We start from the raw sequence: 26,703 nt of genomic DNA on the forward strand, positions 1-26,703 counted from the left end.
CGAGCACAGAAAAGACCCTACTCTGGCCAGGGCCTGGGAAAATGTAATAGTAATTAATGATGTACCTATCGAACCAGGGGACAGGCCCTGTTTTCCTTATTTCAGCAGCAATGAGGATTTACTGTATCGTGTATGTAAAAATAATGATGAAGTGTTTGAACAGTTGGTAGTCCCTAAGCCATACAGATGGGTGGTGTTGAAACTTGCCCATGGGCACTTGCTAGGACAGTGATGGCGAACCTTGGCACCCCAGATGTTTTGGAACTACATTTCCCATGATGCTCCACTACACTGCAGAGTGCATGAGCATCGTGGGAAATGTAGTTCCAAAACATCTGGGGTACCAAGGTTCGCCATCACCATGCTAGGAGGTCATTTAGGGGTTGAGAAAACTACTGAAAGGGTGTGTCACAGGTTTTACTGGCCCGGGATACAGAAAGATATTGAGAATTATTGTCAATCCTGTCCTGTGTGTCAGATGTCAGTCCCACTACCCCACTTCCGAAGTCCTTTAGTGCCCTTGCCCATTATTGATGTGCCCTTTGAGAGGATTGTCATGGACCTTGTAGGTCCACTCCTCAAGTCTGCCCGGGGTCATCAGCATATCCTTGGAATCATGGATTATGCTACCCGCTACCCCGAGGCAGTTCCCTTACGCACCGCATCTGCTAAAACATTGCCAAAGAGCTGTTTATGGTGTTCAGTCATGTTGGCATACCTAAAGAAGTCCTTACAGAACAGGGTACCTCATTTATGTCATGAATAACTAGGGTACTGTGCAAGTTATCTAAGTTGACGCAGTTGCGAACCTCAGTGTACCATCCTCAAATGAATGGCTTGGTGGAAAGCTTCAATAAGATGTTAAAGAGCATGTTAAAAAAGTTTGTTGACAAGAATGTGAAAAACTGGGACTTCCTGATACCATACTTAATGTTTGCCATCAGGGAGATTGCCCAGTCCTCTACGGGGTACTCTCCATTTGAGTTGCTTTATGGGAGACACCCTTGGGGACTCTTAGACATAGCCAAAGAAACTTGGGAGGGGGAGCAGAAACCCCATAAAAGTGTAATTGAGCATATCGCTCAAATGCAGGAGAGGATTGCAGCAATCATGCAGATGGTAAAAGAACACTTACTGCAGGCCCAAGCAGCCCAAAAGAAGATATACAACAGGGGTCCTAACTCAGTTTTTTCTCACTTGGTGACAGGGTCTTGGTGTTAGCTCCCACTGTTGAGAGCAAGTTCCTGGCTAAGTGGCAGGGTCCCTTTGAAGTAATTGAAAGAGTTGGGAGGTCAATTACAAGGTATATCAACCAAATAAAAGGAAGCCCAAACAGATTTACCACATAAACCTGTTAAAGCCCTGAAAGGATAGACTGGCATTAACTGCGAGGTCCCTCCCGGTAACGCCTAAGGATACTGAGTCCCCTCTGATCCCTGAGGTCACGATTCCAAACACCCTGTCATATTCCCAAAAACAGAAAGCTAGAGAGTTCCTGATAAGGAATAGATAGAAATTTTCAGTTACCTGGCACAAATTCAGAATATCAGCATGATATTGTTACTGAACCTGGGGTACATGTCAAGCTCAAACCATACCAAATTCCTGAAGCAAGGAGAAAGGACATCAGCGATGAAGTTAAAAGAATGTTGGAGATTAGGGATGAGCTTGATGTTCTAGTCGAACATACGTTCGACTCCAACATCGGCTGTTCGCATGTTCGGCGAATACCGAACTTTATGGGCCGTTTGCGCCAAATTCATGTGGCGCTCATGGCCCACAATGCACTGCACCATCGCAGTGCATTGCTGGCTCATGATTGGCCAAGCATGCACTGTGACCCCGCATTCTTGGGCAATCACAGCGCTGGCAGTGAGGAGAGCCATGATTGGCCACAGGCAGGATGCCTGTGGCCAATCATAGCTCAGGCCCAATCATAGCTAAGGCCCAGCTCAGGCCCAGTGCTGAGGCCTTGTGTAGTGTGTTGGCGTCTGTAGGAGTTAGTGGGTGTTCTCTGTGTACCTTCAACACAGTATACACCGTTCGTTATCGGCCGATTTAGCATTCTTGCTCTTCTGTAATTGAGCTTTTAGCAATCTGCAGGAGTTTGTGGGTGTTGTCTGCTTGCCCTGAGCGCACTATACACCATTATATCCACTTATATAGCTAGCTATATTGCTCTTCTGTAATAGAGCTTGCAGTCAGTTGTAGGAGATTGTGTGTGTTGTCTGTGTGCCCTGACCGCACTATACACCATTATATCCACCTATATAGCTAGCTATATTGCTCTTCTGTAATAGAGCTTGCAGTCAGTTGTAGGAGATTGTGCGTGTTGTCTGCGTGCCCTGACCACACTATACACCATTATATCCCCCTATATAGCTAGCTATATTGCTCTTCTGTAATAGAGCTTGCAGTCAGTTGTAGGAGATTGTGCGTGTGGTCTGCGTGCCCTGACCGCACTATACACCATTATATCCACCTATATAGCTAGCTCCCTCAGCGGATGGCGTATATGTAGGATCAGAAGGGTATGGAGGAAGGATGCCCCATAGTGTAGTAAATTTGATCATAACATTTTATTCAAGTTTAAAAAAGACAGAATACTCACAAACATAAATTCAAAGTGAATGATGTACAAACGAGCAGCGAGCTCGGTGTGCGTCACTTCCGGTAGCGTCCTGACGCGTGTTCGTCACCGGTCACATAACTTCATCAGGGAACCCGTGACGAACACGCGTCGAGACCCTACCGGAAGTAACGCACACCAAGCGTTGCTCGTTTGTACATCATTCACTTTGAATTTATGTTTGTGAGTATTCTGTCTTTTTTAAACTTGAATAAAATTTTATGATCAAATTTACTACACTATGGGGCATCCTTCCTCTATACCCTTCTGATCCTACATATACGCCATCCGCTGAGGGACCCCCATTGCTGAACATCTCAGAGCTACCATTTAAAGGGGCCACACAGCGCAACTAGGCAGCACAGAAAACGCCAGGATTTGGGGACACCACAGCGGGACCTTAAAGGGAAAGACCATCAAGGATCCCAAAGACACACTTGTCACATGCTGTTACCTTACAGCAGTAAGGTAAGGGGACACCCATAATCAGATTACACAGGTTCACGGGAAATATCGCCACCATCACCAGTATCACCATTTATTGCAATTTTCTCCACGATTATTTGCACCATGTCATTCAAGCATTAGCACTTTATGCGATTTCTTGGAACAAATGGCCACACTAGGCACGGTGTAATGGACACTTGAGATTTTGACTATAATGCTATAATATATCTGTTAAATTCACGTACTTATATTGCATCCAAACATGGGCACTTTATGAGTTTTTTGCAGTTAATCGCTATATTTTGCACTACTGAAGGATATCTTGATTTATCTTTATATTATTTTATTTCTATTGCCTAGCTTTATCTATTTTATAAGCGGATTTACGCACCTATAGTGAAATGAATGTCACAATTGTTCAATTTTAGATAGGAACCACTATTTTTAATAGACTGTGTGTTAGACTTATACGCATATAGGCTTTATACCCTTTTGAGTAGCTGATCGCAGCTTCTACCAACCCTTCTCGATTCTGTATTTATTTATCCTAATAATCATATAAGTTACGACACACACAGTCCAATCTTCTCCATTTCTAATATACTGTCCTGAGGGGCAGACTGAACCTGTCCCAGTACAGCGCACCACTACTTTCTTTGACTATACTTCATTGGGTTCAGACATTTCCCCCAGTGCGTGCAGCAGTACGCCCTTGCTTTGCACCTTGAATAGGCGCAGGAATCCCCTTTTACACAACAATGCCATGCTGTGCTTGCGCTGGTTTGTTTGGGGGACAGGAGCCACACTGGGGCAGATATTTTGTCGGCTCTGCAGGGGCAGGCCGAGAGGTGGTTGACGCCACGCCAGCTTAAGCCAGGAATGGTGGTTTGCGACAATGGCACCAACCTCCTCTCCGCCCTCCGACAGGGACAACTGACCTATGTGCCCTGTGCGGCTCACTTCCTTAACCTGGTGGTGCAGCGGTTCTTGGGCAGGTACCCGGGCTTACAGGATGTCCTGAAGCAGGCCAGGAAAGTCTGTGTGCATTTCCGCCGATCATTTAATGCCTGTGCTCCGCTGGCTGAGCTCCAAAAGGAGTTGAACCTGCCCAAGAACCGCCTTATATGTGACATGCCCACCAGGTGGAACTCAACGTTGGCCATGCTGCAGCGGCTGCACACTCAGCAGAGTGCCATCAATGAGTACCTGTGCGACTACGGCACCAGGACAGGGTCAGGGGAGATCGGTTTTTTCTCATCACGCCAGTGGGGCCTGATCAGGGATGCATGCACTGTCCTGTCAATGTTTGAGGAGGCCACAAGGATGATGAGCAGTGACAGTGCATGCATCAGTGACACTGTACCTCTTGTCCACCTGTTGGAGCATACGCATTACAGTTTTTGATGCAATTCTTTGCAGCAGGGCTCATTCTTGCACTACAACTAGAGTATATGGGAGAGGTTGCAGTGTCGTGGGACCAGCACCAGTGCCACAGCCCAATTTTTCAGCCCCTGTTTAACAGGGGCATTGAATTACAATTTTTGATGCAATGCTTTGCAGCAGGGCTCATTCCTGCACTACAACTAGAGAATATGGGAGAGGTTGCAGTGTCGTGGCACCAGTGCCTAAGGCCCAATTTTTCAGCCCCTGTTTAACAGGGGTGTTTAATTAAAATTTTTGATGCAATGCTTTGCAGCAGGGCTCATTACTGCACTACAACTAGAGTATATGGGAGAGGTTGCAGTGTCGTGGCACTAGCACCAGTGCCACCAGCCCAATTTTTCTGCCCCTGTTTAACAGGGGCATTTAATTACAGTTTTTGATGCAATTCTTTGCAGCAGGGCTCATTCCTGCACTACAACTAGAGTATATGGGGGAGGTTGCAGTGTCGTGGCACCAGCACCAGTGCCACAGCCCAATTTTTCAGCCCCTGTTTAACAGGGGCATTGAATTACAATTTTTGATGCAATGCTTTGCAGCAGGGCTCATTCCTGCACTACAACTAGAGAATATGGGAGAGGTTGCAGTGTCGTGGCACCAGTGCCTAAGGCCCAATTTTTCAGCCCCTGTTTAACAGGGGTGTTTAATTAAAAATTTTGATGCAATGCTTTGCAGCAGGGCTCATTACTGCACTACAACTAGAGTATATGGGAGAGGTTGCAGTGTCGTGGCACTAGCACCAGTGCCACCAGCCCAATTTTTCTGCCCCTGTTTAACAGGGGCATTTAATTACAGTTTTTGATGCAATTCTTTGCAGCAGGGCTCATTCCTGCACTACAACTAGAGTATATGGGGGAGGTTGCAGTGTCGTGGCACCAGCACCAGTGCCTAAGGCCCAATTTTTCAGCCCCTGTTTAACAGGGGCGTTTAATTAAAATTTTTGATGCAATGCTTTGCAGCAGGGCTCATTCCTGCACTACAACTAGAGTATAAGGGAGAGGTTGCAGTGTCATGGCACCAGCACCAGTGCCTAAGGCCCAATTTTTCAGCCCCTGTTTAACAGGGGCATGTAATTACAATTCTTGATATAATATTTCACAGCAGGGCCGTTCCTGTGCCCACCGAGAGTAACTGTGAGGACTTATAGTGTTGTGGCACCAGTACCAGCACCACAACCACCAAAGGCCCAATTTTTCTACCACTGTTCAACAATGGCATGTAATTACAATTCTTGATATAATCGTTCAGAGCAGGGTGCTCCAGCGCCCACCAAGAGTCACTTTGAGGCAACACCAACACCTTGTTCCTCCATTTCTGCAGAGCATATAGGGTAGGTCCCTACTTTCAAACATCCAACTTACAAATGTCTCCTACTTGCAAACGGAAGGAGACAACAGGAAGTGAGATGAAAAAAGACGGATGGCAAAACAAATTATACAGGGGTGATAACCCTTCCCTATGTTTTCCAAAAAGCTTAAAAATAGATTTTTTGACTGGAGGTACACTTTAAAAATGTACCAGTTGAAAATTACAAACAGATTCAACTTAACACAACAAACCTACACAGTCCCTGTCTTGTTTGCACCGCCTGTATACTGCTGTTCTGAGTATATAGGGTCTGGAGGCCCCACATCTTTCCGTTTTTTAATATGGGTACGAGGTTCCCCTTAATATCCGTACAAGACCCAAAGGGGCTGGTAATGGGCAGGGGGGCTACCCATGCCCTTTTTGTCAATGATTTTCATCCATATTGTCGGAACCAGATATTACATTAAAAACGCAAGCAGTTTTAAATGACTTTTTTTTCATTAAATGTCATTTTGTGCAGGGACTGTTCTAAACACAGGAAACACGTGGCACTTCACAGGCATACTGGACCGGGGTGGGGGGGGGGGGTGTTCGGCTCATCCCTATTGGAGATAGATGTCATTGAGGAATAAAATAGTGACTGGTCTAGCCCCATCGTGTTAGTCAGGGGTCAAGTCCTGGGGAAAAAAGTGTGGGAACTCCCACCCAAGATCCACTCCCCCACTAAAAAAGAAAATGATAGGCTCATATGCACAAACACTTCGAAAGTGATATTTTTCATCCAATTTTCGTATTGTCTGTATAAAGCTTAATGGTTAGTACATAAAAAAAAAACAATCCTCAATAAACATAAATATGGTAATTCTCTGAATAATCAGCATTCATTCAATTGTGCTTCCATGCAAATGTGAACATCATATTCTGATCTTTATTGGGGAATGTTATTTTGTATATAGAGTGTTTATGTGGTGAGTTTACACTTTTCATTGAACAGAGTTTGGATAACACAGGGTTAAAAGGAAAGGTCATAAATTAACTGCACATTATCTGGACAGAATGCTTGGGGAGATAGTGATGTGTTCCTGCTTAGGAGATGTATGTTAGCTTGGGGGGCTGCAAACACAAACAACAAATACACACTCGCTGCTATTCCAACCCTTCACATATTTCCACATAAACTTCCCTCCTGGCATTAAACTTTGCCAGGTATTGTGCTCAGCTTACCACCCCAAACTGATGTTTCTCCCTAAGCTCACCTCTCTCCCTGCATGTCCTGTGAGCAGAATAGCTGTGCTCCTCCTCTGGATTCTCTCATCATATGGCACTGAAGATAGAGGAGGGGGGATTCAGCGGGACACACAAAGCGAGAATGCAGGAGACTGGGGGGATGAGGAGACAGAAAATCAGGAGGGGCCGGTGGGGAGGAGCGCATCACGAGAGGTCTGAATAAATACAATCTCTTAGCAGCAGGGATATGATCTACCCGTCAGCTAGCTGTGATTGACAGGTAGATTGAAGAGGAAGCTGTCATGGGGCCCCCTACTGGCAATGCCTGAATGGTCAGTCCCCCCCGGTGTGCGACACTTACTATTGTGAGCTGTGTTGGCGGCTGCTGGTGTAGCACCTGCCACACAGATTGCATTCTTCAAAGTCTTGCAAGATGCTGCTGCTAATGGGAACTGAGTTCCTGTTGTGGAAAAAGTACAGGAACTCCGTTCCCATGTGTTGCCACAGGACTTGAGCCCTGGTGTTAGTCCCAAAACCGGATGGCACTTGGAGGTTCTGTAATGACTTCAGGAAGCTTAATGCAGTGAAAAAGTTTTACTTGGTCTCATCAGACCACAGGACATGGTTCCAGTAACCCATGTCCTTAGTCTACTTGTCTTCAGCAAACTGTTTGTGGGCTTTCTTGTGCATCTTTTTAGAAGAGACTTTCTTTTAGGACGAAAGCCATGCAAACCAATTTGATGCAGTGTGAGGCGTATGGTCTGAGCATTGACAGGCTGAACCACAACCCTTCAACCTCTGCAGCAATGCTGGCAGCACCCATACATCTATTTCCCAAAGACAACCTCTGGATATGTCACTGAGCACATGCACTCAACTTCTTTGGTCGACCATGGTGAAGCCTGTACTGAATGGAACCTGTCCTGTTGCCAAGACCACTGTATGGCCAAGACCACTGTATGGTCTTGGCCACTGTGCTGCAGCTCAGTTTCAGGGTCTTGACAATCTTCTTAGAGCCTAGGCCATTTTTATGTTGAGTAACAATTCTTTTTTTCAGATCCTCAGCGAGTTCTTTGCCATGAGGTGCCAAGTTGAACTTCCAGTGACCAGTATGGGAAAATTAGAACGATAACACCAAATTTAACACACCTGCTCCCTGTTCACACCTGAGATCTTGTAACACTAACAAGTCACATGACATCAGGGAGGAAAAATGGCTAATTGGGCTCAATTTGGGCATTTTCACTTAGGGGTGTACTCACTTTTGTTGCCAGCGGTTTAGACATTATTGGCTGTGTGTTAAGTTATTTTGAGGAGACAGCAAATTTACACTGTTATACAAGCTGTACACTCACTACTTTATATTGTAGCAAAGTGTAATTTCCTCAGTGTAGTCACATGAAAAGATATTACAAAAATGTGTTGGTGTACTCAATTTTGATATTGTATATATACAAGCATATACATATAAATACGAGACTGTGTGTGTGTGTGTGTGTGTGTGTGTGTATATGTGTGTGTGTATATATATATATATATATATATATATATATAATACACTGCCACTAACTGACTAACTGAATGGCCTGCCTGCTTAATATAACTCAAGCTATCTCTCTGTCCATGCCAACAACACTACACACGGCCGCATGTAATCAACCTTATATAGTGTGGGGCGTGGACTTAGTCCCCCTAAGCCATGATTGGCCAAAGGCACCCTGCTCTCTCAGAAGAATGCACTGTGATTGGCCAAAGCACGCAGGTCAGACGCATGCTTTGATCAATTATCATACAATCATCATACAGCAATGCACTTCAATCTCGCAGTGCATTATGGGGAATTCCGCGAACGCCCCATATGTTCGGTTCATTTTAGAACAAACGACCCAATGTTCGAGTCAAACTTATGTTTGACTCAAACTTACGTTCGACTCGAACCCTGGGCTCATCCCTAATCATAACCCTTTGGATATGTCCCTGTAACCAGTTTTTTACCCAAGCACAAACCTTATGGTCCATGCCTGCAGATCTCAGTTTGTAAATTAAGCATTTATGGGGAACTGTATCAAATGCTTTTGCAGAATCCAAATACACAAAGTACACAAGCCTCCCCTATCTATATTGCAGCTCACTTCCTCATAGAATGCTAGCAGATTGGTCTGGCAGGAACGACCTTTCGTAAACCCATGCTGTGGGGTTTAGTAATGATATTTTTTTCCTCAGCGAATTTGTGGATGTATTCCATTATCACCCCTTCCAATAATTTACCCACTATTGATGTTAGGCTGACTGGCTTGTACTTTCCAGGGATTTGTCTCTGCCCTTTTTTGAATATTGGAATCACATTGGCTTTTCTCCAATCAGCTGGTACCAATCCTGTCAGTATGCTGTCCGTAAAGATTAGGAATAATGGTCTGGCTATAACCTGACTGAGTTCTCTTAGGACTCTTGGGTGTAAGCCATTTGGTCCTGGTGATTTATTTGTGTTAAGTTTATTAAGTCTTTCCTTGACTCCGGCCTCTGTTAGCCACAAGGGTACGGCTTTTACAAGTATACTGAAAGGTAATGTACTATTCACTTAAAACTTACATGTCTGCTGGGTATAGAGCATGTACTATCAGAGAGAGTGGTCCATATTCCATTGGTGATACATTTTTAGACACATGGCTTTATAGTTGTCACTGTTCATGACTACAGTATTGCCTCCTTTATCAGCCGGTTTTATTATAAGAGACTTGTCTCTGGACAGACTATTTAGAATTTAGGGGTTGAATGGATTATATGGCTTTGCTCACAAATTTAAGAAACGCTGCCATATGATTGTTGCAGTACACTGAGGAAAATGTTTGTGATTTTTTTTTGTTAACAGTATGTGGACCAATAGAACATTCACTAGTGGAGGGGGTGAGGGTGTCAGCAACTAATTTGTCAAGATTGATATGATCAATCAGATCTCGAGTATCGCCTTCCACCTGCAGTAAAGTCATGTAGTGCCCTACGTTCTTCTATGGTAAAACGTTCAGATTCAGATGGCAATTTTGAGTCCACACCATTTGGCTGTTCTTCCTGGGATTATTACCATCTAACCATGTCTCTATTATAACTAAAAAAGGCTGCTATTTTTCTCCATTTCTTATTTCACATGCAATTTCTATATACAATCCTTATTTATCTTTTTATTGTACTTTTTGACCAGTGGATAGAGTCCCCCTTTGGTGTGATTTGGGAGAGACCTGGCCCCCATCCAGGTATTTGCCACACATATTTATTTTTGGGGACACTTTCAAATTCAAGGTACCTTTCCACCCATGTATTTATATATTCCTTGCTGATGAGATCTGATCTCTATTTCTATACTATCATTGGCATTCTTCTTTCTGTCATGTACCTTCTAGGACTTGTCGCCACTAGCTGCCCTATCCATCCCATGTGCTATGATTAGAGTTGGAGTGACCTTTTTACTTGCTACCTACACTCAGAGACACTGAGTATATCTCAACTATGCATATATTCATGTGCGTATTTATCATTTGAATGTGAGTGTATAAATTTAATTACCAAATATGCTTGTTTGTCTGGCTGTATATATTACCTCATATAATATATACTGTATACTGATTTGTATATAGTTTGCAGAGATCCTCAAAAATCTGCAACTGACATTGGGGTTCCTTGCATCTGTACTGTTCATTATATATTTATTCATGGTGTCTCCAAGCAGGCATTTTGTGGCTTCTTGTGTGTCTTCTTAAAGTGATAGTAAAGTCTTGTTTTTTTGTTTTTTTTAAAATAATAAACATGTTATACTTACCTCATATGTGCAGTGGTTTTGCACAGAGCAACCTGGGTGCTCCCTTTCCCGGGTCCTTCTTCAGCTCTACTGGCCCCTGCCTCCTCCAAGTGACCCCACAGCAAGCAGCTTGCTATGGGGGCATTAAGAAATGGGATAACTAATGTGCAAACCTACACTACACCAGAGAATACAAGAGTAGCTGCCAACATGCAAGGTGTTCACACACAAATGAAATGAAAAAAGGAAAGGTATGTGGCGCTGACTCATCTGAATTAAAAAGCAATAATATATAAGAGTATAATCAATATATCTAAACATGCAATAAATCCTACAGGTATGTTGGGTTCTTCTTGTGAGGTGAGAGGCTGGGACAAATGAGTGGCACACTTCGGATGGTGAAAACAATTGGAATCTTTGGTCGACTACTTTGCACATGCACTTTTTTCTATATGAACTGTCACTTGGAGTTTTTTTTGTATTGGACTTTATGTTTGCGCTTTTATCACTTTGGAGAATTTTGTGCACTTTATATCTGCACCGTAAAAGTTATTATTGCAATTTGACATATACATTGTTGCGCATGTTGAAATTTATTGTGCACTCTATTATTCATCATTTAGCTTAGCACTGCCATTTTAGTGCTATTTATTGTAGGATTTATTTTACATTTAGATATATTGATTATACTTCTTATATATTATTGTTTTTTAATTCAGCTGAGTAAGTTTTTAGAGAAAAGATTTTAAATTTACTATAAATATCACTCTAAATAATATAGAGACGTAGATGTAAGTGTGTGATGTCCATATAGCCTACCTTGGTGTAGTGGCATAGAGAGGATACAACAGCAGAGTACCTGTGGATAGTATTTAAAAATCTTTGTATGAGTTGTAAAACCTGGGCAGTAGGAGGGACCAGATTTAAGGAGTAGGGAGGGAAGGTAAAGTAGCATTGAATACATCTGTAAAATAAAAGGAAGGAGAGTAAAACATGTGAAACAAAACATATACAGCCAATCATACATAAAAACTGAATCAATACAAACATATTGAATCTAATGGAGGGCACATATTGTCCAAAAAATTACAGTAAAACTATTACCTGAATCTCATTATGTTCAGTGTGTATCTGCTCCCACGGCTAGCAGTATATATACTGATGTGTGCATAGTTTGCAGAGATCCTCAAAAATCTGCAACTAATGCTTACCCCCTGAAGAAGACTTATATCATTGAAATGTGCTGGGGTTCCTTGCGTCCATACTGTTCATTGTATATTTATTCATTCTCTTTTTTTTCTCCCCTCCCTCTTGTTTGGTATCGTTTTGTCCCACCAACCTTCCCCATTTTTTCCCCTTTTGGGATTACATGCAATCCCTGGGTTACGAACAAGTTAGGGACTGTAGGTTTGTTCTTAAACCAAATTTGTTTGTAAGTTTGAACTGTACATTTTTAAGTGTAACTCCAACCTGTGCAGTGATGTGGGATGTTCTGGGCGCTTCTATTTGTTCAGTTGCGGTATTTGGGGCTCTTGTGGCCATTGTGGCATAGGGGATTGTTCAGCTCAGTGGTAGATGCTTTTTCATGTAGTCTCAGCAGAGGAAAAAGAAAAAAAAGTTTGATCCTTCTTTCACAGATACACAACCTGCATGCAACACAGTCCATCAAATAAACTTCTATGCAATGCTGTTCGCCTGGCTGCCACACACAGCTAGCAGTAGTTCCTGATCCAACTCACCATGGAGCAAGGACCCGGATTCCACCATCTACATGCCTACATTCGAGCGCCACTTGTGGCATGGGGGATTGTCAGTGGTCGATGCATTTTCATGTAGTAAGTCCACATCAGACAGGCATTTATAGTTAAGGACCTGGTAGCCCACATTTATTAAATGATAAAAACTAAACTAAAGTCTACTCAGGAATACCATGCAGGGGTTTAAACATCATTCAGACACAACTGAAAATACAAGCCCATCTAGCTACTCTTCAACAGCACTCCTGCTACAGGTACTGGTCCCTCAAACCACCTGCTCTTCCAGGCCCACAGTCTTGGATGCACACAGCTTCAGGCTTCCTAAATTCACACAGGCTTCAAGCCCCTCAATGCACACAGCTTCTGTCTTCAAACAGAGACACTCACTAGGAGCCACTGCTCCAACTCCACCTTCTGCTCTCACGACCCCTCATTATATGGGCTGTGTGCGGCTGGGCACACACCCCGCTTGCTATCCTCAAGACCCCGACACAGGGCTGGAGATCTTGTCCCACCCGTGACTCTCAGGAATCTCCAACCTATAGAATCCCATCCGGAACTAGCAAAACCTGGAGAAAACTGACAGAGCCATTTTCTCCATTTAAACTCTACACTGTGTAGTCTTGTAGTCTGCAGATATGCAAACTTTGTGTCTCTTTTACCTCCAATTTCAAAGGGACAGAGCCTCACTCTGTCACACCATGCAGTAGAGCACCGGCAGTGACGTCACACCACCTCCGTTCGTAAATAGGAGTCGTTCATAACTCGGATGTTCGCAACTCGGGAACTGCCTGTATTCTGTTACCCAAGAGTTAATGCATCACTTAGGCTCAATTCACACTTCATGTATCTGGAAACACAGGCAAAATTGCACAATTCTGCCCGCAATTCCAGATCACACTAAACTTGCGGCAAAATGTTTGATGTTATTTGGATGCCATTTATTCTTAATGGCATTCCAAATTTTGTGACATTTGTCCCATGCCAAAAAAATGTGTAAATCATGAAAAAATTTGCATGATCGCATATCGGCCAAAAAATGTACAGAAGTTTCTTTGGTGCATTTGCCAAGCATAGGGAAGCCCATTCAAGTGAATAGGCTTCCCTATATGGTGCTTTGTCATTCCCATAAAAAAAACAACATTACTACAGGCTATATATTTCTGTCAATTATTATATGCATGAAGAATGTTTTACCCAACTGAATAGACGTAATCTGTCTCCTCGTGTAAACATAGTACTGACACCAGGATAGATTATTTTTTAACTCTGTTTCTAGAAACAAATTCTCTATCAAAATTAGTACCATAACATGGTTAGATCTTTCTTTTATAGAGTTGACATTGCAAATTAACACTGCTGTAATAAAACATGCCATGTGAGGCTCAAACATTGGTTTCTTAAGGATGATCTCATGAAAATGCAATTTGACTGTGCTTTGAAATTATATTTCAATTTTAACAAGGAATTCTGTACACAAAAATAAAGGCCTAATTTCAACAATTTAACTAAATCTTAAACATACCTCAGATCAACATGCTTCAAAAACATTCTGCTATGTTTAAATGGGAGCAAATTCTTGGAAAGGAATTTGATACAGAGGGTAGGAAAGCAATATAGCATCATGCCAACATGTTTTACATTTGTACCAAATATAATGAACATCAATGAAAAATAATGTACTAATATCATACTTCTTAATTCTTACATTCTATTAATCTTGCATTTTTACTGAGCTGCTGGTGATGCAATTCAACTTCTTGTTCTTTGTATCATGCATGTTTGAAATGTCTAAGCTACAATCTTACTGGAAAACATCTGAAATTTAGGCAGGCCATACATTGTTTAAATCTCGGCTAGTTCAGTAGGAACCAGCTCAGATTCAAACCCTGTAAAGCTGAATGTACTAAATGAATTGATCGATAAACTTGGGTACAACCAACGTGCCAGGTTTTACCTGCAATTATCGATAGCGGCTGCAATAGCTGCTAGCAATAATCACTGCCTTCTCTGCCAAGGGTGGCTTCCCTCGTCCCCCCACTAGGAGAGGACAATGGCCTGGCAGAAGGGATTCCTGCATCAACACGGTCTGTGTTGATAAGGGCAAGCAAGCTATTTTTTTCCTGACAACAGGCTATGCACTTGGAGCTTTGGCTCCTTCAACCTAGAGGCCTGTAAAAGGAGCCGCCTCCCTGCCCCCGGTGATGTCACATATGCCCTGCATTCCATGGTGGTTCTTCCTGCTTCCCTGTGGTCACATAATGTCATCCAGCTTCTCCACAGCTCCAGTTTCCCTGGGCACAGCGCAATGTCAGTAGGATGGATCAGGGTGGCCCCCTTTGCACTAGATGAGCTGATGTGCAGATGTTTTATACTTATATCTTGTGAGTGTTTTTAATCCTATTATTAAACTGCCTTGTAATAATACTACACTCAGGTGGCACTTCCTGCTTTGTTTTACCCTGTTTCTACCCTACAGAGTTGGCTTAGGACAGCTGCCACCATTAGCCTATTACTGGACCTATGGACTCATTCTAGTTGATCTGTTATAAGGAATGTTCAATATCACCTGTCTATATGTACTCACCTGTAGGGTTCTGAGTGTTCATGGTTAAATTGTGTTTGCCGCAGCAAATTGTTGTTTTTTCTGTTGGGACTTTAAATATGTCTCTGGAAGCATGGTTACACAAAACTGTAAACAAAATGTAATCTTTAATACAAATCCTGTATCATTTAAAAGTTCAGTTGACAAAACTACTAGACATTAAAATACATTCAAAAGAGAGATTCAATGAACCATATTTGTGTGGGGAAATTGGCAACAGTGTCCCAGGTTATTGACTAAGTAATGAGTTGGTCTACATGATTTGTGGAAAAGCACACTTCTTCAGGGCCGTTTAGTATTGCATAGAAATATGATTTAGTAAAGCAAACTATGAAAAAAGGAAAAAAGAGACCATAAATTACACAATCAAGCAATATACAGAATCAACATATCAAGAAAGTAGAAAATAAACATATAGAAATGCATCAAAAAGCTATTCTCATTATAAAAAGAAAAGCAGGGGAGGACTAGAATGCATGGAAAAAATATATAATGACTAAATATTGTTTGAAAAGATTTTATTTTACCTTTGGCTGAAAAATGGCACACATTATTTAAAAAAATTGTATTGGAGAGGGTGTGTGTATGCCTAGGAATTCACCCACTGGCCCATGGGAAGTTCCCAGGTCCACAGGGTTCCCAAAATATTAAATCTAATAAATTAATAATACAATTTCTATAACCACTAAAGAGATGAACTATCATCGTGATATATGTAAAATAAATGAATGGCTCTTACCCTAAGGGACTAATACAAACCAAGTAAATAAATTCAACAGCAAACAAATGCCACATTCTCAGAGGGCCTAGTAGATAGTAAGCAAGTTGGAACCATTTTAGGACAAATAAATATGGCCAGATATATAGGTGGAACCTTGTAGGAGAAAGAGAAAATAATTATCAAGAAATATGGGTGAATATATGTCTCAAAAAACAGACAAGCCTCTATTCTAGACTCAACTGAAATGACTGAAATGTATCTCCCAAAGTGCTGTCTAACTTACCAAGCACATAAGGCTAATGCCGCGTACACAAGACCGGACTTTTCGATGGACTATGTCTTACGGAACGAATCTGCTGGACAATTCGATCATGTGTGGGCTTCAGATTTTAGACTTTAGATGTTTCAAATCTTTCTGACAGACACAGTCTGGTCGAAAAATCCGTTCTTCTGTATGCTAGGCCGACAGATGAAAACTAATGCTAAGGCAGCTATTGGCTACTGGCTATTAACTTCCTTATTCTAGTCCTGTCGTACGTCATCACATTCAAATCCGTCAGACTTTGGTGTGCTTGTGTGTGGCCAAGTCTGTTCGTTTGGAAAGTCTGTTGGAACTCCGATGAAAGCCCGTCAGGAAGACCGCCTGACCTACTCCATCGAAGGGTCCAGTCTTGTGTACACATCATAAGTGTCCCCATCCACCTTCTGCACATACAGCACGCTAAAATTTACTTAAACATGGGGCTAAACTCAGGGAATAAATCTGGCATCCGTGTCTTTTAGGGGCAGACCGCATCAGCCGCATTTGATAGCGGTTCCTAGTCCACGCCTTTAAGCATGGCTCCGAAACTGACATCACTAGTGGTATGATGCAACCTCCGGTAGTATGTAAATCTGTTCCCGGTGCCATTTTGATACCCCTTTGATGGAGTAAGCATAAATGGAATAAAAAACCTCAAGCAGATAAAACAGGCCTTGTATATGTATTTTATCTGGGTAATCAGCTGTTTTCTTGGAGTTCATCTTTAAGTATGCTTTTAAAGTAAAATTGTTGCTGTTATATTCACATCTTTGTTGAGGTCTTCAGCTTGCTATATTCTTTAGGCTCCTAAATTATTATGGCAAGTTTATGTATATTGAAAATATGGGAACAACAGACCCTATAAACTGAACCAAGAAAGAGAAGAGTAACAACATCCAGCATTATGTCTGAAATGAGTTATGCAATCTGTCTGTCTATAACCTGGAGTTTTATTCATTGCATGAATAAATATGTTCTTCCTCCTAATAAATAGATGGCTCTATCAGTTGCAATGATGGCTATTATTCTTGAAAATAAATATGTGACATGTTATTTGAGACAGCAAATATGTCAGGACTAAATGGTCAATAAATCATTTAGCTGATAATGCTTGTACAAAATAAACACAATTTTCATTAAGCTACTGATGACATGATAATGTTTATTACATAAGTACATTTTTATTAACATGATTATGGAAATAAATATAAATAGGGTAGACCTAATATAATGTCAGTGTATCTGTTATAAATTGGTAAGTATTTGATAAATTCACCCTGGAGAAGAATTTCAGTCAACCAAAAACAGCGCAGTGGCATGCAAGGATGTACTAGGAGTGCATAGGTTAATTGTGTATATATATATAAAAAAAAAAAAAGGTTAATGTGCTTTTTATAATGAGTCAGTTCACCGAAATTATTATGTTCAAATTTTGGTACATACTGGGGAAACATAAATACACCAAAATCAGGTTAAAAAATTTAGATGAGAGTCTATTCACATATCCCACCTCCCCGGGCATGTATTCTTACCCAGACAGCCCCCCACCCCCACTGCTTTCTTGCACTGCCAAAACCCTTACCAATGGAGGGGGGCTTCAAAGTATCCAGCCATCCAAGGTTTCCCATTTTTGAAAAATGTGGACATATTTAGGTGAGCCTTGGAAAACATATATTCCCATTGGAAGAGTTGATTTAGGATTGCTATAAGATTATATACAGTCAGGGAAGTGGCAGATTTCCATTGCCGAGGAAAGCCTAGCCGCAATAAAGCTGTGAGTAATAAGTGGTTGGAGTGGATGAGGCCAATCCTCTAGTGCAGGGAAAGTGTAAAAAATAGTTAAATAAGACAAACACACTTTTGAAAAAAAATTCTGCAGAAATGACACTTTGTGCAGGGACAGTTCTAAGCACAGGAAACATGCGCCCCTTCACAGGCATACTATAGACACCCCCCAGGTACGAAATTTAAAGGAATATTACACTTTTATTGTTTCACTTTAATCATTATTAAAATCACTGCTCCCAAAAAAAACTGCAGTTTTAAAACTTTTTTTTGCATTGATCCATGTCCCCTGGGGCAGGACCCAGGTCCCCAGACACTTTTTAGGACAGTAACTTGCATATTAGACTTTAAAATTAGCACTTAAGATTTTGAACGTTTGAGTCCTATAGACTTTAATAGGGTTCTAAAGTTCACACAAAGTTTAGGTCTGTTCGCAGGTTCTGGTGTGAACCGAACTGGGGGATGTTCGGTACTCTGCACTCTGCAACATGTCATAAAGTACTGAAATAGAATGAGAGACGGGGTCAGTGGATTTGCACAGCTTTTCAAGCGGGGTCATAGAGGAGGGAGGTCTTATACCATGTGGAAGACTACTGATAAAGTGTCGTAGTTGTCTATAGCGCCACTCGTCCAGCTGGAAGCAGCCAAATTGGGAGCGAAGCCAGTCCAAAGAGACTAGGCCTTGTTCATGTACGAATCTCCCACATCGTGTCTCTCCATCCTGTGCCCACATGCCGAAATAGGGGAGATGTTCCTCCGGACTAAACCAGGGAAAGCCTCCAAGAGGTGCAAGTGGGGATGTCAGTTGTAACAGTTGCTCCCGCATATTCAATTTTTACCATAACCTCAGCACGTGGACAGAGACCGTCCAAGAGGCCTCGACTTTCCCGGGGGAGCCATGGGGCGTGTGACAAATTACGGCCCGCCAGTCACTTTTCAAGGTGTACCCATGATTTTGTCATAGTATGATGTTGCCAGTCTAGGACCCTCTGTAGAGCGACTGCTTTATAGTACCCACGAATGGAGGGAACTCCCAATCCCCCGTACCTCTTTGGGCATTGCAGAGTGGGGAGGGCTAGGTGGGGCACCCCACCCTGCCATATAAACCTTATAAACAGAATGTTGAAAGCCGAGAACAAAGATCTAGGGAGTACTATAGGTACCATCTGAAAGTAGAACAGAATTCTCGGCAACACATTCATTTTCAAGATATTGACTCGGCCTATCCACGAGAAAGTGGTGCGATCCCATTGCAAAAGATCTGTTTTGATTTTATTAATTAGGGGGGCGAAGTTGCAGGTATTTAGTTGTGCGTATTTGGTGGGTAAGTATATGCCTAAGTATTTTAAAGATGAGGAACACCAAGTGAACGAAAAGGAGGCTTGTAATTGAGCACGCATCATCGGGGGGACGTTTCAGATTTGTTGTAATTGATTTTAAAGTTGGGGAAACAATGGAACTTACGTAATTACGTAAAATAGAAAGTTTTCAGTATATGCCGACAGTTTGTGTTCAGTTGACCCTACCATGAATCCCCTAATGTCTGGGCTGGATAGTATCCTATTAAGCAGGGGTTCCAAGGTAAGGGCAAAGATCAGGGGTGACAGGGGGCAACCATGTCTTGTCCCATTCCTTATAGGTCAGACAGCATCCCGTTCACCTTAACCTGGGCTTCTGGGGAGCTATACAGGGAGCCAATCAACTGAAGTATGTTGTGCCCCAGACCTAGTCTAGACAACACCGCCCGGAGGTAGTCCCAGTCCACCCTGTCAAATGCCTTTTCGGCATCCGTGGACATTAAGAGATAGGGTGAACAGGGCCGCTGCAGGTCCGCCCAGTGAATCAGCTGGATAGCCCTGTTGGAATTATCTTTGGCCTCCCTCTCCATGATAAAACCCGTTTGGTCTGGGTGAATTATTGTGGGCATGGCAGGTTTAAGTCTATTGGCCAGAACCTTCTCTAAAATTTTTATGTCTGTGTTCAACAGCGAGATCGGCCTATAGCTGCTGGGGGTGGATGGATCCTTTCCATCTTTTGGGAGGACCGTTACATGAGCCAACAGTGCCAGTGCATTAAAGTATGTGCACATGCGGTCAGCTAACCGCTAACTTTTGATAATACAAATTAGTAAACCCGTTCGGGCCAAGACTCTTTCTCAATAGAAGGTCTTTAATGACTGCTTCAATTTTCGATGCAGCCACTGGTCAATCAAGCTGCTCGCTAAGTTGTGTCGATATTTGAGGGGCCAGGACTTCCTCCAGGTACTGTGATAGAAGCTCCTTTTTTTGCGAGGGAGTGTGGCCTGCTAAGGTGGCGGGAAGCTGGTAAAGTTGGGTATAGTATTTGCTGAATGCAGCTGCAATCTTAGAGGATATTACCGTTGGGGGGCCCGTGGTGGTTTGTAATTTCTGTATATGGCCAGATGTACATTGCCATTTGAGGGCTCTAGCTAAAAGTCTACAATATTTGTTGCCGAACTCATAAAATTTGTGGGAGACATAGCTCAATCTATCCCTAATCCTTTTCTCTAGTAGGTCAGATAATTTTTCTCTAAGTGACATTAGTTCTTCATACAACTGGACGGTCAATTGGCAACTGGGCGGTCAATTGGTGTTTATGTTTAAGCTCTGCTGTGCACAATTGGGCTAATATTAACTGAAGCTCCTCACTGCGGCCTGTTTAAGTCTAGATCCCTGGGAGATGAATTCGCCCCGGACCACCGTCTTATGGCCCTCCCACACGGATGCCACCCCCGTCTCTCCTGGCACATTCTCTTTAAAATAATGAGAAATGGTATCCGAGACCCGCCGTTGAGCAACAGCATCATCCAGCAGGTTTTCGTTTAGCCGCCACATCCAGTGACGAACATCTGGGGAACAGGGAGCTAGGGAGATGGAGATGGGAGCATGGTCCGAGATTGTCAGCAATCCGATCAACGCACCGGAGAGCGACTCCAACAGACATTGGTCTACCATTAAAAGATCTATCCGCATGTACACATTGTGCATGGTGGAGTAGTAACTAAAGTCTTTAACTGTCGGATGGAACACTCTCCAGCAGTCGACCTGGAGATTAGCTTGTAGCGTCTTGCAAAATCTTTTAAGAAAGGCGAATGAATGTGGTGAGTGGCCAGAGGAGGTGTCCATCTGAGAATCAGGGCAGACATTAAAGTCATCCCCTACTACTAGCCTCCCTTCACGGGGGTGGATAGTGTATCCAGCAATTTATCCAGGAAGTCTAGTTGTCTGGAGTTAGGGGCATAAAGTGCCGCAATCGCAAGTTTACGGCCAAATAGGGTGCCCTTTAAGAGTACGAATCTGCCATTTGAGTCCGCATGGTGGGCTAGGGGGAGGAAAGAGCAATTTTTATGTATCGCAATGGCCACCCCGCCAGATTTAGGCCTGGGCGAGTTACTGAGATAACTTACTGCGTTTAGATGGTGAACTCAAACCGCGGACGTTGTATGATACAATCTTCAAGTCAGCCATGACTTGTCATTAGGAGCGACGCCACTTGAGCATACGGAAGGAGAGGAGAGACCCGCAGCATATTAAATGTTAAACCTAAGGTGTTGATAAAAAGAAACATGTCAGTATTGCCCGCATAAAAAATAGTAGTACATTAACAATATAACACAAACAAAAGACAGATTGCCTCTTGGACTTAAATCCAAAACTGACATCGACAGTGTAGGGGTCACCCCCCCTGGCCAGCCGGCTCTAAGTGGTTAAGGCAACCCGCACACCATGGACAACCTTGTCTGAGGGGTATAACTCCCAGGAGTTCACCTATGAGGGGTGAGTGGGCACTGATTTGTGACACTATTTGCATTATTGTAATCAGGGCACTGATGTGTGGAGATGCTGCTGATTGGCTCTCCTCACTCTGTCAGTGTGAAGTGAGGAAAGCCGATTACGGACACTTGCTTACATGTGACCAGCTGTGATTGGACACAGCTGATCACATGGTTAAAGAGCCACGGAAGCAGCTCTTTACAGAGATCGGGGTCGTGCCGTGTCCTAGCAACATGGCATGGCTGGGATTGGTGCGCGCCTCCATGGGCGTGCGAGAACGGCCACTCTGGGATGCTGTCATATAACATCATCCCAAAACGAGAGACACACTGACCCGCCGTCATTTGATGGTGGGCGGGCGGCAAGTAGTTAAGAGAGTTATCTAGGCATATGCCAAGCATAGTGGATTCAGTACAGTTGATTTTATATAGTGATATTTGTCCAAAGAGCAATAGTAGATCATAGGGAGTCGGGAGAGATTGTTCAGGGTTAGTCATTACAACAATAATGTCATCCACATGTAATCCCAACTTTATGTCGCCCACTTGGAGGCCAGTGATCAATGGATTACTTCTAATTGCTTTTGCTAATGGTTCCATTACTAGGGCAAATATTAAGGGGAATAGTGGGCAACCCTGTCTTGTACCATTTGAGATATGAAAGGGTTTAAAGGTCATACCTGAGGTCCATACTTTGGCAGACGGTGAGTAATAAAGGGCAAGAATAGCTGTGAATATGTGTCCTGTTAAACCAAACTTTTGTAGAGCTGCTTTTAGATAAATCCAGTGTACTCTGTTGGACGCTTTCTCCGAGTCCAAAGATAGGAGCAGATAAGGTGTTCCATGATGTTCAGCCTATTGTATCAGGTCAATGAACCTTGTAGTTCCATCGGCCACTTGAACAAACCCTACCTGATCAGAGTGGATTAGGGAGGGGATGTAATGAGAGTAGGGATGCGCCGAACACCCTCCTGTTCAGTTCGCAGCAGGACATGCGAACAGGCAACAAATTCAACAGAACACACAAACACTGTTAAAGTCTATGGGACACGAACCTGAATAATCAAAAGTGCTCATTTTAAAGGCTTATATGCAAGTTATTGCCATAAAAAGTGTTTAGGGACCTGGGTCCTGCCCCAGGGGACATGTATCAATGCAATTTTTTTTTTAACCACTTGTCGACCATCCGCCGCAGTTGTATTGTGGCAGAATGGTACAGGCAGGTGAATAGCCGTTATGCTACGTCACGTGCGTGACCGGTGGGGGGGCACGCATGTGCGCCCCCCACCGGCCTCAACGTTTTGATTTGATCAGTTTCTGATCAATCCCCAGGCCCAGGCCAATGAAATCTGGCCTGGACCTGGTGATCTCTCCTGACGAAAGATATCCTGACAGAGGAAGTGATATCATCAGAACAGTGAGTTGCACAACACTACACTGACACCAGGTCACATAGGCACATATTCACCCCCGATCACCCTCCCAATTAACCCCTTCACCACCCGTCACTGTGTCATCCAGTACAGCAATCAGATTTTTTTTGGATCACTGTACTAGTGTCATTAGTTTTATTCGTGACAAAAATCAGTGTTAAGGTAATTAGCCTTAGGCCAAGATAGGTATAGGGACCCCCCCAGCCCCCCAAATAAATGTTTAACCCCTTGATTACCCCCTGTCACCTGTGATCACAGTATAATGTCCTGTACACATGACTGGTTTTCCCGTCAGAATAAACTCTGAAGGTTTTTCTGACAGAGTTCCAACAGAGTTCCACTGAAAATGTTGTGCCTAAAATTTGAAAAATTACCTGTTTGCAAAATTTTAGAACAAACTATTAAACATGATTTTTTATTTTTTATTTTTGCATTTTTTTTGTTTGTTTAGCAAAAAATAAAACTCCCAGCTGTAATTAAATACCACCAAAAGAAAGCTCTATTTGTGAGAAAAAAATTATAAAAATTTCATTTGGGTACAGTGTTGTATGTCCGCGCAATTGTCATTCAAAGTGCATCAGCGCTGAAAGCTGAAAATTGGTCTGGGCAGGAGGGGGGTTTAAGTGCCCAGTAAGCAAGTGGTTAAGGTAAGTTTTCTCCTTAAACATCACATTATATATTTAATGTTTGCTAATGTATTGTATTTATTTCATCATTCCCTAATTACCATGATTGGAATATGCTGTGAATTTCCCCTTTATGGAAGCTTTAAATGCTCCTTTTTTGGCCTACATTCATATTTGCCTTCACTAACCTCCCCAGCATGCTATCTTGGGCCCATTTACACCTATAGCCTAGTCCCTTAACAATATATATTGTCAGCACCATTGTACTACTTTCCCTGAAACACCTCCTAAAATGTGTCCAAATGTTATGTGTGTCCTTAAATTCAGGCACAGTGCTGGAGGCTTTTTTTTCCCAACGGCTCCCAAAGTCATCTCAAACCCCTCCCCCCCATACAATTTTAGCAATTGGCCATCAGAGGGGGTGAGGAATCTGATAAGTGGGCCTTTTATTTTTGTATTTAAATTCTCTATAAAATAAATGTTATACTGATGTTGGCCAAGAATGTTTGTGTCTAATCTGCTTGCAATGTTATGTACAAAAGTACTTATATTTTTTTTCTTGTTTGACTCCACAGTTTCCTTCAGCACCACAGGAATGGCAGAATGTGGCCTCCCATTTTTCTGACCATTTGGACTTTCCCAACTGTGGAGGGGCTATAGATGGGAAGTATGTCCACATTGTGCCACCACCCCATTCGGAATCTTACATATCTTACACTTATAACTATAAGGGGTTTAATAGTGTAGTGCTAATGGCGGTTGTGTAGGCACACTATGAGTTCCTCTATGTGGACACAGGGAAGAATGGCCAGATGTCAGTTGGAGGAGCGTTCACCCAGTTGGAGTTTTACCAGCATCTCCAGACTGGTGGCCTGGTATTGCCACCTGATGCGTCTTTATTGCAGATAAAGCCTTCGGTCTGGGCGAGCACCTGATGAGGCCACTCCCCCAAAGGACCCTCACCCCTCACTACCGGCTGGCCAGAGCCAGAAGAGTCATTGAGAATACCTTTGGGACAATAGCCAGCCAGTTCCACCTGTTTCTGACAGCAATACATATGGTGGACTACAAAATCAACCATATCATCCTATGCTGCTGCATACTGCACAATTATTTAAGAAAAAATCCACAGAATTATATAGCTTGGATACTGGCCATACTAGCTTGGCCCCCCCAAAGCGCCCATGAAGTTAGGGAGAAATATGTTAATTATTTTACGGGTAGGGGGGCCATTGCAATGCCAGACAATGTCTAATTTTTATTAATAAAAAAATGATCAGATAAAATCTAGAAATTTCTTTATTGCTTGCTTCTCTTTTTGGCTGTCTCCTAGGTTTTCCTAGTGCACTTGTACTGCCAAGTGGATTTTCCTTTAGTAAATAAGCTTTTATACATTTTTAAAAAATATATATATATATTTTCTCAATTTTTTTTTTATTTTTTTTTTTTTTTTACAAACAGGCATGTTTTAAAACATAACATACACAACTCTGGAACTTACAAAGTTCAACATATAAACACTGAAGGCAATATCAGATATTATAGTGTCAAAAATGTCTTGATATTGCATTCATCAAATGGGATGATGTCACCCCTGTAAAAGCCAAATTTTGAAGATGCACACAAATTGAAAGTCCAAATGGGTAATGTCAACATGTGCTATCTCCCATCATGGTGGATCAATGGATGTGTTTTGGGGGGTGCAACCCCTTCCTCTCACCTACTAGAGTTACGAGGAAGGGGTTGCACCCACAAAACGCGTACATTGAGATCCGCTGATGGCAGATAGCACATGTTGACACACCATGTGCATCTTCAAAATTTGCTTTTAAAATGTACAAAAAACATTTTTTTTGGGAGTCTAACAAATGGGAAAATAGATGTGATTTGCCAAAAATTTTGATCTCCCCAACACATCTATCATCTTCTTCATTTACTGTTCCATAACTTTCAGTTTATTTAGAATATTGTCAATTTCCCCATTCCACAGCATGATGTCGTGGATGAGTCTTTGGGCGCTGGCCCTAGTGAAAGGTTCAGCTTCCTGTTCCACAACCAGCACATCACCTAAAAATTAAAAAACATGTATTTAGAAATATGCAGGCATACATAGATTACCTGAAGCTGGGGTGTCAGACACCCACCTGTTTGGGTGACTATCTCGCCCACTTCCTCCACCTCTCCTTCCTCCAGATCCTCGGGGGGCTTGGGCTGATTTCCCAATCATGTTGGCGATGTGGGGGGTCCCTGGTGTCCCCTGAGTGGTGTCCTCTGAGTCATTTCTCCCCTATGAGAATGAAACAAAAGATATAAGCACACAGATATTCAAGTCCAGAAATAGGAATATGAAACATTGCTTGGAACTTGGTACAATTGTTTGTTTGGGCATGACACTGCATCTCCCCGTTCTGTCTAGTGATAGAACACTGATCGTCTGCTCTCTGTCATTGGGAGCAGCGATCAGTGTCATGTCACTGGTAGCCGATCCCCCAGACAGTTAGAATCACTCCCCAGGACACACTTAACCCTTCCCCTCCCCCCTAATGGTTAACCCCTTCACTGCCAGTGACATTTTTACAGTAATCAATGCAATTTTATAGCGTTGATCACTGTATTAATGCCAATGGTCCCAAAAATGTGTCAAAATTGTCCAATGTGTCCGCCATAATGTCGCAGTCATAATAAAAATCGCTGATCGCTGCCATTACTAATAAAAAAATTAATGAATAAAATGAATACAAAATCCAATAAAACTATCCCCTATTTTGTAAAAGCGATAACTTTTGCGCACACCAATCAATAAACACAGCCTGGGGACAGATATGTCATCTCTGGGATTCC

Source organism: Lithobates pipiens, unplaced genomic scaffold, assembly GCF_037356315.1.
Source record: "Lithobates pipiens isolate NorthernLeopardFrog02 unplaced genomic scaffold, aLitPip1_a1.2 Scaffold_13, whole genome shotgun sequence".
NCBI classification, from domain to species: Eukaryota; Metazoa; Chordata; class Amphibia; order Anura; family Ranidae; genus Lithobates; species Lithobates pipiens.